The sequence below is a fragment of the Tasmannia lanceolata genome, unplaced genomic scaffold (assembly GCF_043159265.1).
Source record: "Tasmannia lanceolata isolate RefF3 unplaced genomic scaffold, GAP_Taslan_0.1 ptg000224l, whole genome shotgun sequence".
Lineage (NCBI taxonomy): Eukaryota > Viridiplantae > Streptophyta > Magnoliopsida > Canellales > Winteraceae > Tasmannia > Tasmannia lanceolata.
The window spans coordinates 17,501-30,000 of record NW_027518900.1 but is presented as its reverse complement, the minus strand read 5'-3'; the positions used below and the strand labels follow the sequence as shown (position 1 = coordinate 30,000).

The following is a 12,500-nucleotide window of genomic DNA, read 5'->3' as shown; positions in this document are numbered from 1 at the left end:
TTAAGGGTCGAGATACTGTCGGTCAGCAACAAATTTATGTGACTTGTGAGGTACAGCAATTATTAGGAAATAATCGAGTTAGAGCCGTAGCTATGAGTGCTACAGATGGTCTGATGAGAGGAATGGAAGTGATTGACACGGGAGCCCCTCTAAGTGTTCCAGTCGGTGGGGCTACACTCGGACGAATTTTCAATGTTCTTGGAGAGCCTGTTGATAATTTAGGTCCTGTAGATACTCGCACAACATCTCCTATTCATAGGTCTGCGCCTGCTTTTATCCAGTTAGATACAAGATTATCTATCTTTGAAACAGGGATTAAAGTGGTGGATCTTTTAGCTCCTTATCGCCGTGGAGGAAAAATCGGACTATTCGGAGGAGCTGGAGTGGGTAAAACAGTACTCATCATGGAATTGATCAACAACATTGCCAAAGCTCATGGAGGTGTATCTGTATTTGGCGGAGTAGGCGAACGTACTCGCGAAGGAAATGATCTTTACATGGAAATGAAAGAATCCGGAGTTATTAATGAAGAAAATATTGCAGAATCAAAAGTAGCTCTAGTCCATGGTCAGATGAATGAACCGCCGGGAGCTCGTATGAGAGTTGGTTTAACTGCCCTAACCATGGCGGAATATTTCCGGGATGTTAATGAACAAGACGTACTTCTATTTATCGACAATATCTTCCGTTTCGTCCAAGCAGGATCAGAAGTATCCGCCTTGTTAGGTAGAATGCCTTCTGCTGTGGGTTATCAACCTACCCTTAGTACAGAAATGGGTTCTTTACAAGAAAGAATTACTTCTACCAAAGAGGGATCTATAACTTCTATTCAAGCAGTTTATGTACCTGCTGACGATTTGACCGACCCTGCCCCTGCTACGACATTTGCACATTTAGATGCTACTACTGTACTATCAAGAGGATTAGCTGCCAAAGGTATCTATCCAGCAGTAGATCCTTTAGATTCAACGTCAACTATGCTCCAACCTAGGATCGTTGGCGAGGAACATTATGAAACTGCGCAAAGAGTTAAGCAAACTTCACAACGTTACAAAGAACTTCAGGACATTATAGCTATCCTTGGGTCGGACGAATTATCCGAAGAAGATCGTTTAACCGTAGCAAGAGCACGAAAAATTGAGCGTTTCTTATCACAACCCTTCTTCGTAGCAGAAGTATTTACTGGTTCTCCAGGGAAATATGTTGGTCTCGCAGAAACAATTAGGGGATTTCAACTGATCCTTTCCGGAGAATTAGATGGTCTTCCCGAGCAGGCCTTTTATTTGGTGGGTAACATCGATGAAGCTACCGCGAAGGCTATGAACTTAGATGTGGAGAGCAAATTGAAGAAATGACCTTAAATCTTTGTGTACTGACTCCTAATCGAATTATTTGGGATTCAGAGGTGAAAGAAATTATTTTATCTACGAATAGTGGCCAAATTGGCGTATTACCAAATCACGCCCCTATTGCCACAGCTGTAGATATAGGTATTTTGAGAATACGCCTCGACGACCAATGGTTAACGATGGCTCTGATGGGTGGTTTCGCTAGAATAGGCAATAATGAGATCACCATTTTAGTAAATGATGCGGAGAGGGGTAGTGACATTGATCCGCAAGAAGCTCAGCGAACTCTTGAAATAGCCGAAGCTAGCTTGAGTAGAGCTGAAGGCAAGAGACAAGAAATTGAGGCGAATCTAGCTCTCCGAAGAGCTAGGACACGAGTAGAGGCTATCAATGTTATTTCGTACTAATCGTTGCATCAGAATAATCAAAAGAAGTTCTGCTTATACACCATATTTGGATTCCGCCAATTGGATACAATCAAGTGTAATCTGATGCAACGAAAAAAAAAAAAAAAGAAAAGAAGGTGGGTAGAAAAACTTATTAGAGACCATCGACTCCGGTATCTAATAAGCTCTACCTACTATTGGATTTGAACCAATGACTCCTGCCGTATGAAAGCAATACTCTAACCACTGGGTTAAGTAGGTCATTTATCATCATAAAGAAAAAAAAAAAAATGGGACCCATCACATCGGGAATTATAGATGGAATCTTACTTCTAAGCAATACCAATCCTTGGCAGGAAAAGGATCAGAGAGCTATCATGTGGGATCATGGAATATCCATCTTGACAATAAATTCTCTAGATGTTAAGATATCTATGACAAGGGCTATAGCTCAGTTAGGTAGAGCACCTCGTTTACACGTGCGCCAATGCTTTTTCAGGGGAGTCCATCATGCAATCAACAGAATTGATTCTATGGAGAAATCGATGTCTTACTCCATGGATTCGAAGGAACAAGAGAACAGTAGCCTGACAAATATTTGATTCGGTCCGATTCAAGCACCAATTTATGTGCCAAACGGAACCCATCATTGATTTGATCATTGATAAGGTGAATACCCAGTCTATTCAATGCTAGGCATAATGAGTATAAGGACCTCAAAACAACCTCTTTTCGTCCTATGAGCTTTAAGGTGTATGAAGTACCCTATTTGACTGTTGGAGCGGAGCGATAGAGACTCTATCTTAGGTTGATCTAGGCCGGAGGCAGACCTACGTCAAGGTAACCCTTCTTTGAAACACTTTGGTATTGCTCCTGGATCAGAATACAAATAATGAATCCAGAGCACATGGAGCCATCTCGTTATCTTCCTGTCAAGAAAAAATATGGTGGACTCAACTGATCTTTCTATCAGTTGATGAAAGAGCCCAATGCGAAAAAATGCATGTTGGGTCTTTGAAACAGTTCGAATCATTTCGATAATAATCAGTTTGATCTGTTTTACCGAGAAAGTCTACGGTTCGAGTCCGTATAGCCCTATACATTTTTGCATTTTTGTATAGTTTTCGTTTCCTCATTAGTGCGTGCTTGCAGATGGCCAGTGGGTTGGTCCATGGAAATGGAATCATTTCCACATGCTCACGGCGATCCCTCGGGGCATGAAAATGAAAAAAAAAAAATAATTCATTCCAATGGATCCAACCGGATCGGTATTTTCGAATCTCGAATACCCAAACCAATTCTTCTTCATTCATTTTCGTGGGGGAATGACATATGGCTTGTTTCCTCTTTTTCTTGTCCATGATCAAAGATTGAGTGATACACCTTTTCTTTGGTTTGGTATACCCAAGCCAATTGATTATGAAGTCAAAATCATAACACGAGCCTAGCCAAAAACCCCAACCTGACCCAACAAAATCGAATCTAATAGTAATAGTAAGTCACACGGATCTAGGACCTGTTCTTGTATTTGTAGAAAAGCCAGAGTTTCAAAAAGAAAGCTCTTCGGTAAGTTTCATTGTAAACATTGTAAAATAGACTAGACTTTTCTTCGTATAGCCGGCCTAGCAAAGGCAAAGCAAGTAGTTTAGTTATTTTTATCTTTCTGTACAATACTTATTTTTTTGTATCCCAACCTACTCCAATCCAATTGCTCATCATTTCAATTCTGTCGATTCTACCGATGCAGACTTTATGCAAGAAGATTAGGGGTCTGTTTGAACTTGGATGAGTTAGGAATCCAATCCCCCGACTGATCGCTCTTTGGTGGAACAACAACCCAAATTCATTGTTTCAGAAATAATGAATTGGTCCTAAAGGTATCAACGTTTGTGCTCTCTTCTATTTCTATGAGTGTTTTTGGGGATTTGGTCTGTCGAATTGTTCGACAACGCGTGATTCCATCAGAGCTATCTTCTGTAGATAATTTATGATTCGGCCGACTCTACCATTGTGGTACGCTCCATTGTGTGGGTTTGCTTCAAACGAAACCTCTTTTGATTGTCACGAAACCTAACCCATTGGTTGGTCTTACTAGGTGTTATTACATTAATAAGTATTTCGAGTCATTCCAAATAGCGATTTTGGGTACTAGAAATGGGTCCGAAATAGGATGACTCTTTCAAGACTTTTAACTCGATTTAAATAACTCGATTGTTTCTGGGGGGTCCTGTCGGGATAGTACAGGTCAAAAGTATCTAATTTGGGTATAGGAACCCATGAGTTGTTCTATGTAAGGGTTCCTCATAATTCAACAGATTGAAGATTGAATCAAATCAATTAAGTATAAATCTGGGACAAGGAGAGAGTCTAATTGGTCGATGCATTCTGTTTCTGTTTATGTATTCATATCGAATCAATAGAAACAATGATTCTATACCCCGATCTTAATGAAAAGAATACACCAACGCCAACCGAGTAGAATATACCCTAAATCCCGAGCTAGGCATTCTACTACAAAAGAGAAAAAAAAAAATGAGCCAGACCTCTTCTTTGATTTTATTATATTATTATATTATATTCATTGAATATTTTCATTGAAAATGGAATATTTCCATTTTATTTTCACATAATTATAGATAATATAATTAATATTGAATTAATCTTTTTTTTATTCATTTTTGATGAAAATGAAAATATTCTTTCATTTATTTTTTTTTTTATAGAAAACCCAAGGTAAAGTGAGAGAGTCTTATTTGTACAAGAACATAATATGTCTACACCATATCTAAATAGAATTGAAGAAAGGGTAAGTGGGATTCTATTGGATGAATCTTGAAACGAGGCATGACCCGCAGCAAACAAACTCAACTATGTGGTTCGATCAAAATTGTTGTTTCGACTAAGCAGTTATGGATGAATTGACAATTCCAATTTGAATCGACTAATTCGGTATATTCCACATTCATGAGAGTGCATCTATGTTTCTGCTTTACGAATATGATATTTTCTGGGCATTTCTAATAATATCAAGTCTTATTCCTATTTTAGCATTTCTAATTTCGGGAGTTTTAGCCCCGATTAGTGAAGGACCAGAGAAACTCTCTAGTTATGAATCGGGTATAGAACCAATGGGGGATGCTTGGTTACAATTCCGAATTCGCTATTACATGTTTGCTCTAGTTTTTGTTGTTTTTGATGTTGAAACGGTCTTTCTTTATCCATGGGCAATGAGTTTCGATGTATTGGGTGTATCTGTATTTATAGAAGCTTTCATTTTCGTGCTTATCCCAATTGTTGGTTCAGTTTATGCATGGCGAAAAGGAGCATTGGAATGGTCTTAGCTCCTGAATATTCAGACAATCAAAATCAAAAACAAAGAAAAGATTACATTGAGACAGTTATTAATTCTATTGAGTTTCCGTTACTTGACCAAACAACCCAAAATTCAGTTATTTCAACTACATCGAATGATCTTTCGAATTGGTCAAGACTCTCCAGTTTATGGCCGCTTCTCTATGGTACCAGTTGTTGCTTCATTGAATTTGCTTCATTAATAGGCTCGCGATTCGACTTTGATCGTTATGGATTGGTACCAAGATCGAGTCCTAGGCAAGCAGACCTCATTTTAACAGCCGGCACAGTAACAATGAAAATGGCGCCTTCCTTAGTGAGATTATATGAGCAAATGCCTGAACCAAAATATGTCATTGCGATGGGAGCTTGTACTATTACAGGAGGGATGTTCAGTACGGATTCTTATAGTACCGTTCGGGGAGTCGATAAGCTAATTCCTGTGGATGTCTATTTGCCGGGCTGCCCACCCAAACCAGAGGCAGTTATAGATGCTATAACGAAACTTCGTAAGAAAGTATCTCGAGAAATCTATGAAGATCAAATTGGGTCTCAACAGGAAAATCGATATTTTACTACCAATCACAAGTTTCATGTTGGACGCAGTACTCATACTGGAAATTACGATCAAGGATTACTCTATAAATCTCCATCTACTTCAGAAATACCTCCTGAAACTGAAACATCTTTCAAATACAAAAGTTCAGTATCTTCCCACGAATTAGTGAATTAGGCAGGATGCTTTTGTGCAGAATAACAAACAGCGGGTAAATCTTCATAAATTTCATCGTAAATGTGAAATACTCATACAAATACAAATGTGGGAGAGATCAAGAAGATGCAAGGTCGTTTATCTGCTTGGCTAGTCAAGCATGAGCTAGTGCATAGATCTTTGGGCTTCGATTACCAAGGAATAGAGACTTTACAAATAAAGCCCGAGGATTGGTACTCCATTGCTGTCATTTCATATGTATATGGTTACAATTATCTACGTTCCCAGTGTGCTTATGATGTAGCACCGGGCGGGTTGTTAGCTAGTGTGTATCATCTTACGAGAATACAGTATGGTGTGGATCAACCCGAAGAGGTATGCATAAAAGTATTTGCCCCAAGGAGGAATCCTAGAATCCCGTCTGTTTTCTGGATTTGGAAAAGTGCTGATTTTCAAGAACGGGAATCTTATGATATGTTGGGAATCTCTTATGAAAATCATCCACGCCTGAAACGTATCTTGATGCCTGAAAGTTGGATAGGCTGGCCCCTACGTAAGGATTATATTGCCCCCAATTTCTATGAAATACAAGATGCTCATTGAATGATAAGAAACTAATATTCACTTCTACGACTCCAGATATTCAAGGAATCTTTTTATGTTCTGTTCTAGATGAAACAGAATAACTGGACTCTCATCTCAGTATTATGAATGGGCTACTAAAGGGGCTTCATTGATATTCCCCAATTTGGAAGATATCCATTTCGGATGAGCAAAGCCAATAGGATGAATCAAAAGAGTTCTGCACCATGAACTTTGTACCGCGCACATCACTTAGATGGGCCCCGAAAAGTCACGTAGGAGGGAGTGAAGAAAGAGAAAGTGAAGAAATAGAATATGAAAGAAAATATGAAATTATGAACTCAAAATTCAGAAATGAAAAGGGGATCAGATTTTCTTTGTACTGTATCTGAAATGAATCCTGTCTATTCCTACCCTTCGATTCCTCTCTAGACTAGACTTTTGGGTTTTCAGCCAACTAACTTCAATTCAAATATGTATGAAGTATTAACATTCTTTTTGAGCGAGAGCAGGTACAGTATGAACAAACAAAAAAGAAGAGGGAACAGAATCTAATTCTTTTCTTTACCCATCAAAAAAAAAAATGGGGGATCTAGATATATCCCTAGATGGATAAGTATGTATCATGATCTAGACTATTAACGAATAGAATATGGATCCCGATCCATATCGATTCATTTGTATGAGTATCTATTCGATATATTAACCACGTGCCAGGAACCAGATTTGAACTGGCGACACGAGGATTTTCAGTCCTCTGCTCTACCAGCTGAGCTATCCCGACCATCCCCGACGCATCATCCTACTAGAGGGCTTGGGTCTATGTCAATTAAAGGGACTCAAAAAACATTAGAAAATCTTACCTCAGCCTTGGAATTTCTTGGATCTTCAAAAAGAAGACTTTGTAAGTGTAAGAGTAATGATATGGACTGTGAATGATTCAATAATGGAGATTCCTTGCCATATATGTTCATTTGTACGTAGATCATATCTATCACAAGACTTGTGATAAGAGAGAAAGATTTCTGGTCGGATCCATTTGTGAAAGAGTAGAGTGAGTGAGAAACATAGCTAAGCTCATTTTGAACCACTGACGAAAAAAGAGGATAAATGGTTAGGGAATGGAATAAAATAGGCCTTTTTTTTTTTATTGGGGATAGAGGGACTTGAACCCTCATGATTTCAAAAGTCGACGGATTTTCCTCTTACTATAAATTTCATTGTTGTCGGTATTGACATGTAGAATGGGACTCTATCTTTATTCTCGTCCGATTAATCAGTTCTTCAAAAGATCTTTCAGACTCTGGAGTAAATGATTTGATCACTGAATCTTCGATTCTTCCTTTTGGAATCGATTTAATTTAGCAAGAATTCTGCAATTTTTCATATAAATAATCAAAAAATCCGGATTCGGGTCGTGATTAATCATTTGATATTTAAGTACGTCTATGTACTTAAATAAGGTCATCCTTTCTGGAGTTTTGATAGAAGGATTCCTCTACCAATGTAGTCAACCCCGTTCGTTAGAACAGCTTCCATTGAGTCTCTGCACCTATCCTTCTTTTGATTCTCGCTTTCTGAACCCTTGTTTTCAGAAAACTGGATTTGGCTCAGGATTGCCCATTTTTAATTCCAGGGTTTCTCTGAATTTGGAAGTTACCACTTAGTAGGTTTCCATACCAAGGCTCAACCCAATCAAGCCCGTAGCGTCTACCAATTTCGCCATATCCCCCTTATGAGATCTCGATCTCATTGTGATCCCATCCCCTTCTTTCATTTATGTTGGAACCATTGAATTCATTAGATACTGATTCCTATATCGAAAAAGTGTCTGCTCCTATTTTATTTCTTGCCCATCTTCTTTCATATCTATTGGAGGACCATTCCATTATTTGGTCCAATCAGAAATGATTCTATCATTGATGTATCTGCAATTCAATATGGATGGATATATCCCACATATAGATGTTCCCCCCCCCTCTCATTTTTCCCGCGCAGTTTGGAATACTGGAACGGTCGATATTCATTCTTCTTTTTTTTTTTTTCGTCCTATCTCCTCCCTTTCCGAATGAAACAAAAGGAATATCTCAGTAGGATCTGGATTGCATCCTTATCTTATCCTTTCCTTAGGAACTACACTCTAATAGAAATAGAATTCATATAATCTGCTATAACTGCTATAACTAATAGTTATATTCTATTCTATAATAGAATATAGAATTATTTCATATGTATATAGTATTATTTTGCGTTTTTTAAATTTGATTTGAATGAAAAAAAAAAATTCTAGTGCTAGTGACTACTAATAAATGAAATAATCAAAAATAAATAATCAAATAGAAAATAATCAAAAATAAAATCAAAATTCATATTATATTAATAATTATTAATATTAATTAATATGTTATAATAATTTATAATAATTAATATTAATAATTATTAATAGCTAATAGCTAACTAAGATCCCAATAGTTTCCCGAATTCCTATTCACGCACTATTTCTGTTATATGAGCCCGCTTAGCTCAGAGGTTAGAGCACCGCATTTGTAATGCGATGGTCATCGGTTCGATTCCGATAGTCGGCTTTCTCTATTTGTTCTATTTTTTTTTTTTTATCAGGATTGATCATCTTTCCTTGAGACCAAGGAATATTGAGAAGACCCCCCCCTTTTTTTTCTCCAAATGTCGGGTTACCGATCTATTATGTTATGTCGCGGGAACTTCCAACTATGAATAAAGAATAAAAAACGGATTGGAGCCGTTTGATCTATACAGAACAAATCAAGAAAAGGATCCTTAACTTCCCATATATACAATATACAAAATAATACGGATATTGATACAATTCATCTTATTCCTCTTTGTAGTACTTCAGTGGATTTAGCTTCGTTTATCGTTTAGTTCAGTATTAATTTAGGTTTATTCTGTAAAATGAAATTTCAATAAAATTAAGGAGTCTTTATGTCTCGTTACCGAGGGCCTCGTTTCAAAAAAATACGCCGTCTAGGGGCTTTACCGGGACTCACTAGGAAAAGACCTAGATCCGGAAGTGATCTTAGAAACCAATCGCGTTCCGGGAAAAGATCTCAATATCGTATTCGTCTAGAAGAAAAACAAAAATTGCGTTTTCATTATGGTCTGACAGAGCAACAATTACTTAGATATGTTCGTATTGCTGGGAAAGCCAAAGGGTCAACAGGTCAGGTTTTACTACAACTACTTGAGATGCGTTTGGATAACATCCTTTTTCGATTGGGTATGGCTTCGACCATTCCGGGAGCCAGGCAATTAGTTAATCATAGACATATTTTAGTTAATGGCCGTATAGTAGATATCCCAAGTTATCGCTGCAAACCCCAAGATATTATTACTATGAGGGATGAACAAAGATCCAGAGCTCTGATTCAAAATTATATGGATTCATCCCCCCACGAGGAGTTGGCAAAACATTTGAGTCTTTATTCATCCCAATATAAAGGATTAGTAAATCAAATAATAGATATTAAGTGGATCGGTTTGAAAATCAATGAGTTGCTAGTCGTAGAATATTATTCCCGTCAGACTTGAACCTAACTAAAATAACAAAGCTTTGGACAAGCCCCTTTTTTTTCTTTCGCCGAAGTAAATAGATCTAAGAGGTTTGATCCGGATTTTTCTCCCATTCACGTATTACAAATGGATCAGCGGTGAGATTTTTATTCCTTGTCCATTCTTTCCGTTCCGGTATTTTCCATACCACAGCAATTAGGAATAGAGAATCTATATCAAATAAAGTACGATTGGAATACTCGTATCAATTGTTATTTGATTTGATACATTGTAGTCGGTACCGTTGGTGAATTAGGTGAAGGTACGGAGAGAGAGGGATTCGAACCCTCGGTAAACAAAAGCCTACATAGCAGTTCCAATGCTACGCCTTGAACCACTCGGCCATCTCTCCTACATAATCTTATGATTATGACCCAGAAACCGAGTGAATAGCGAGTCATTCATATTATTGTATTATTGCAATACAGGTATGACCAATCAATTCTAAATAGAAAATAGAAAACTTTTCATTAAAGAAAGATCTTCCCTCGAGGATCGAGGGATAAAAAAACATTTTTTTTCTTATCTTTTTCTTATCTTATTAAAAAGATTAAAAAAAAATAGATAGAATCTATCTATTCATGTTTGTCAAGAAGACGATCCCGTCTTATTCTTAGATTTATACTGGATTAAACCAATGAATTGGAACAAGTCAACTGACCCTATTTTATACTATGGTTACATTTAGACTATTATGGTTCCATAGGAATTCCAAAATTCCTTTCTAGTTTCAGATTTCTCAACAACAATTCCTCTCATGAGCTACCCCACAATCTATTACAAATTCATGAATCGTCCCATGGATTTTTTTGATATTTCGATTGCGTGGTGTATACACACTATGCACAAAAAATGGATGGTTATTCTTATTCTATTTTCATCATGGAATGATTCTATTATTTGATTTGATTTTTTTTTTCTTTGGATCATAATCAAATCAAAACTTCTAGAGTCATCAGAATCTGTAGGAAAAACTTCCTTGATTCCTGAGCTTCGATAAAATAGGAATAGTTCCGTTCATTGGTATACTACTTAATATTTATACTTAATACTTAATTTAAATGAAATACAATCGGATTCAAATATTTCCTATCCATCCCTGCCCCAAAGGGACAATTTGAGTGGAAGGTCGACACCTTTTTTTTTAGAATGAGTCCGTTTGTTTTTATGTGATTTCGTACTATACAATTCCTTTGTTTGTGGGATCATTTTCCCTCTAGGGGTAATGAGAAGAATTATGGAATGGATTGTTAACCATGCCTAGATCTCGGATAAATGGAAATTTTATTGATAAGACCTCTTCAATTGTAGCCAATATCTTATTACGAATAATTCCGACAACCTCAGGAGAAAAAGAGGCATTTACCTATTACAGAGATGGTGCGATTTGATTTTTTTTTATTATTATTTATTTATTATTTATGATTTACCGACCTCAGTCTTACGAGAAAGAGACATGATTCGTAATACAAAGAAAAAAGATTTTTGAAATAAACCTATGCTCGGTGAAGGTGAAATTTAGAGATAGAACAATTCCTTCTGTCGTGTATCCCCGATTGATGCAGCCTCAGATGCTTCAATTGTTGATTTGAGTATTGAGCGAAAGGTTACACCTACAGGTTCTGTATTGTAGGTCAATCCGACTCCACTAGGACCAGACCAATAGGCGGCATAGAGGAAGAAGCACTACACCTAGGAATCAACAACGCGAAAACTTTGTTATAAATTACCCCTTTTCCTTATCGGGATCGGGACTAACAAGAATGGTTGGGACAACAAACATCCATCTCGTTCGTACTTTGGATACCCGTATAACCATCGAAGATCGTTGAAGTGACTAATTCCTGGAAATAGGGGGCGTTGAGGACAAAGAAATTGTTGGAGTTACCATTTCTATCTAGCACCAACATGGTTGGTGTTAAGAAAATATAGACCTCTTGCAGGAAGGCTGGCTAGAGATTTCTTGTAAAAACACCAGCCCCTGTCAGTTCATAATGAGAATATTTCAATCTTTTTTGATTCCATGGATTATTCCCCTTATTACTATGCACAGAAGGGAGGAGCCGTATGAGATGAAAGTCTCACGTACGTTTCTGGAACGGAGATTCTTTGAATAGAATGAACGACCGTAACGGATGTCAGCTCAATCCGAAGGAAATTATGCGGAAGCTTTACAAAATTATTATGAAGCTATGCGACTAGAAATTGATCCCTATGATCGAAGTTATATACTCTATAACATAGGCCTTATCCACACAAGCAACGGAGAACATACGAAGGCTTTGGAATATTATTTCCGGGCACTCGAACGAAACCCATTCTTACCACAAGCTTTTAATAATATGGCCGTCATCTGTCATTACGTGCGACTATCTCCACTATAGAAAGAAGGAAAGAAAGATCAAACCTCCTAGTAAATACTAGAAAAAAATAGGCTTTCTACATATGCATCATTCAAAGCAACGAGTTTTATCAGCTGTAGCAAAGAAAGAGACTTCATAGGAGCCAAATATGAAGAAATAGGTACGGCCT

General features: G+C 37.3%; 3 non-coding genes across 3 annotated transcripts; 1 reads left to right on the top strand and 2 right to left on the bottom strand.

Annotated features, from left to right (window-relative positions):
* Nucleotides 1-7,091: 7,091 nt before the first annotated feature.
* On the bottom strand, nt 7,092-7,164 carry TRNAF-GAA (transfer RNA phenylalanine (anticodon GAA)). The gene has a single exon. It is a non-coding gene; the product is annotated as a tRNA-Phe (tRNA).
* A 1,728-nt stretch (nt 7,165-8,892) lies between these two features.
* On the top strand, nt 8,893-8,965 carry TRNAT-UGU (transfer RNA threonine (anticodon UGU)). The gene has a single exon. It is a non-coding gene; the product is annotated as a tRNA-Thr (tRNA).
* Nucleotides 8,966-10,233: 1,268 nt separating this feature from the next.
* Nucleotides 10,234-10,320, bottom strand: TRNAS-GGA (transfer RNA serine (anticodon GGA)). Its single transcript has one exon. It is a non-coding gene; the product is annotated as a tRNA-Ser (tRNA).
* Nucleotides 10,321-12,500: the final 2,180 nt, after the last annotated feature.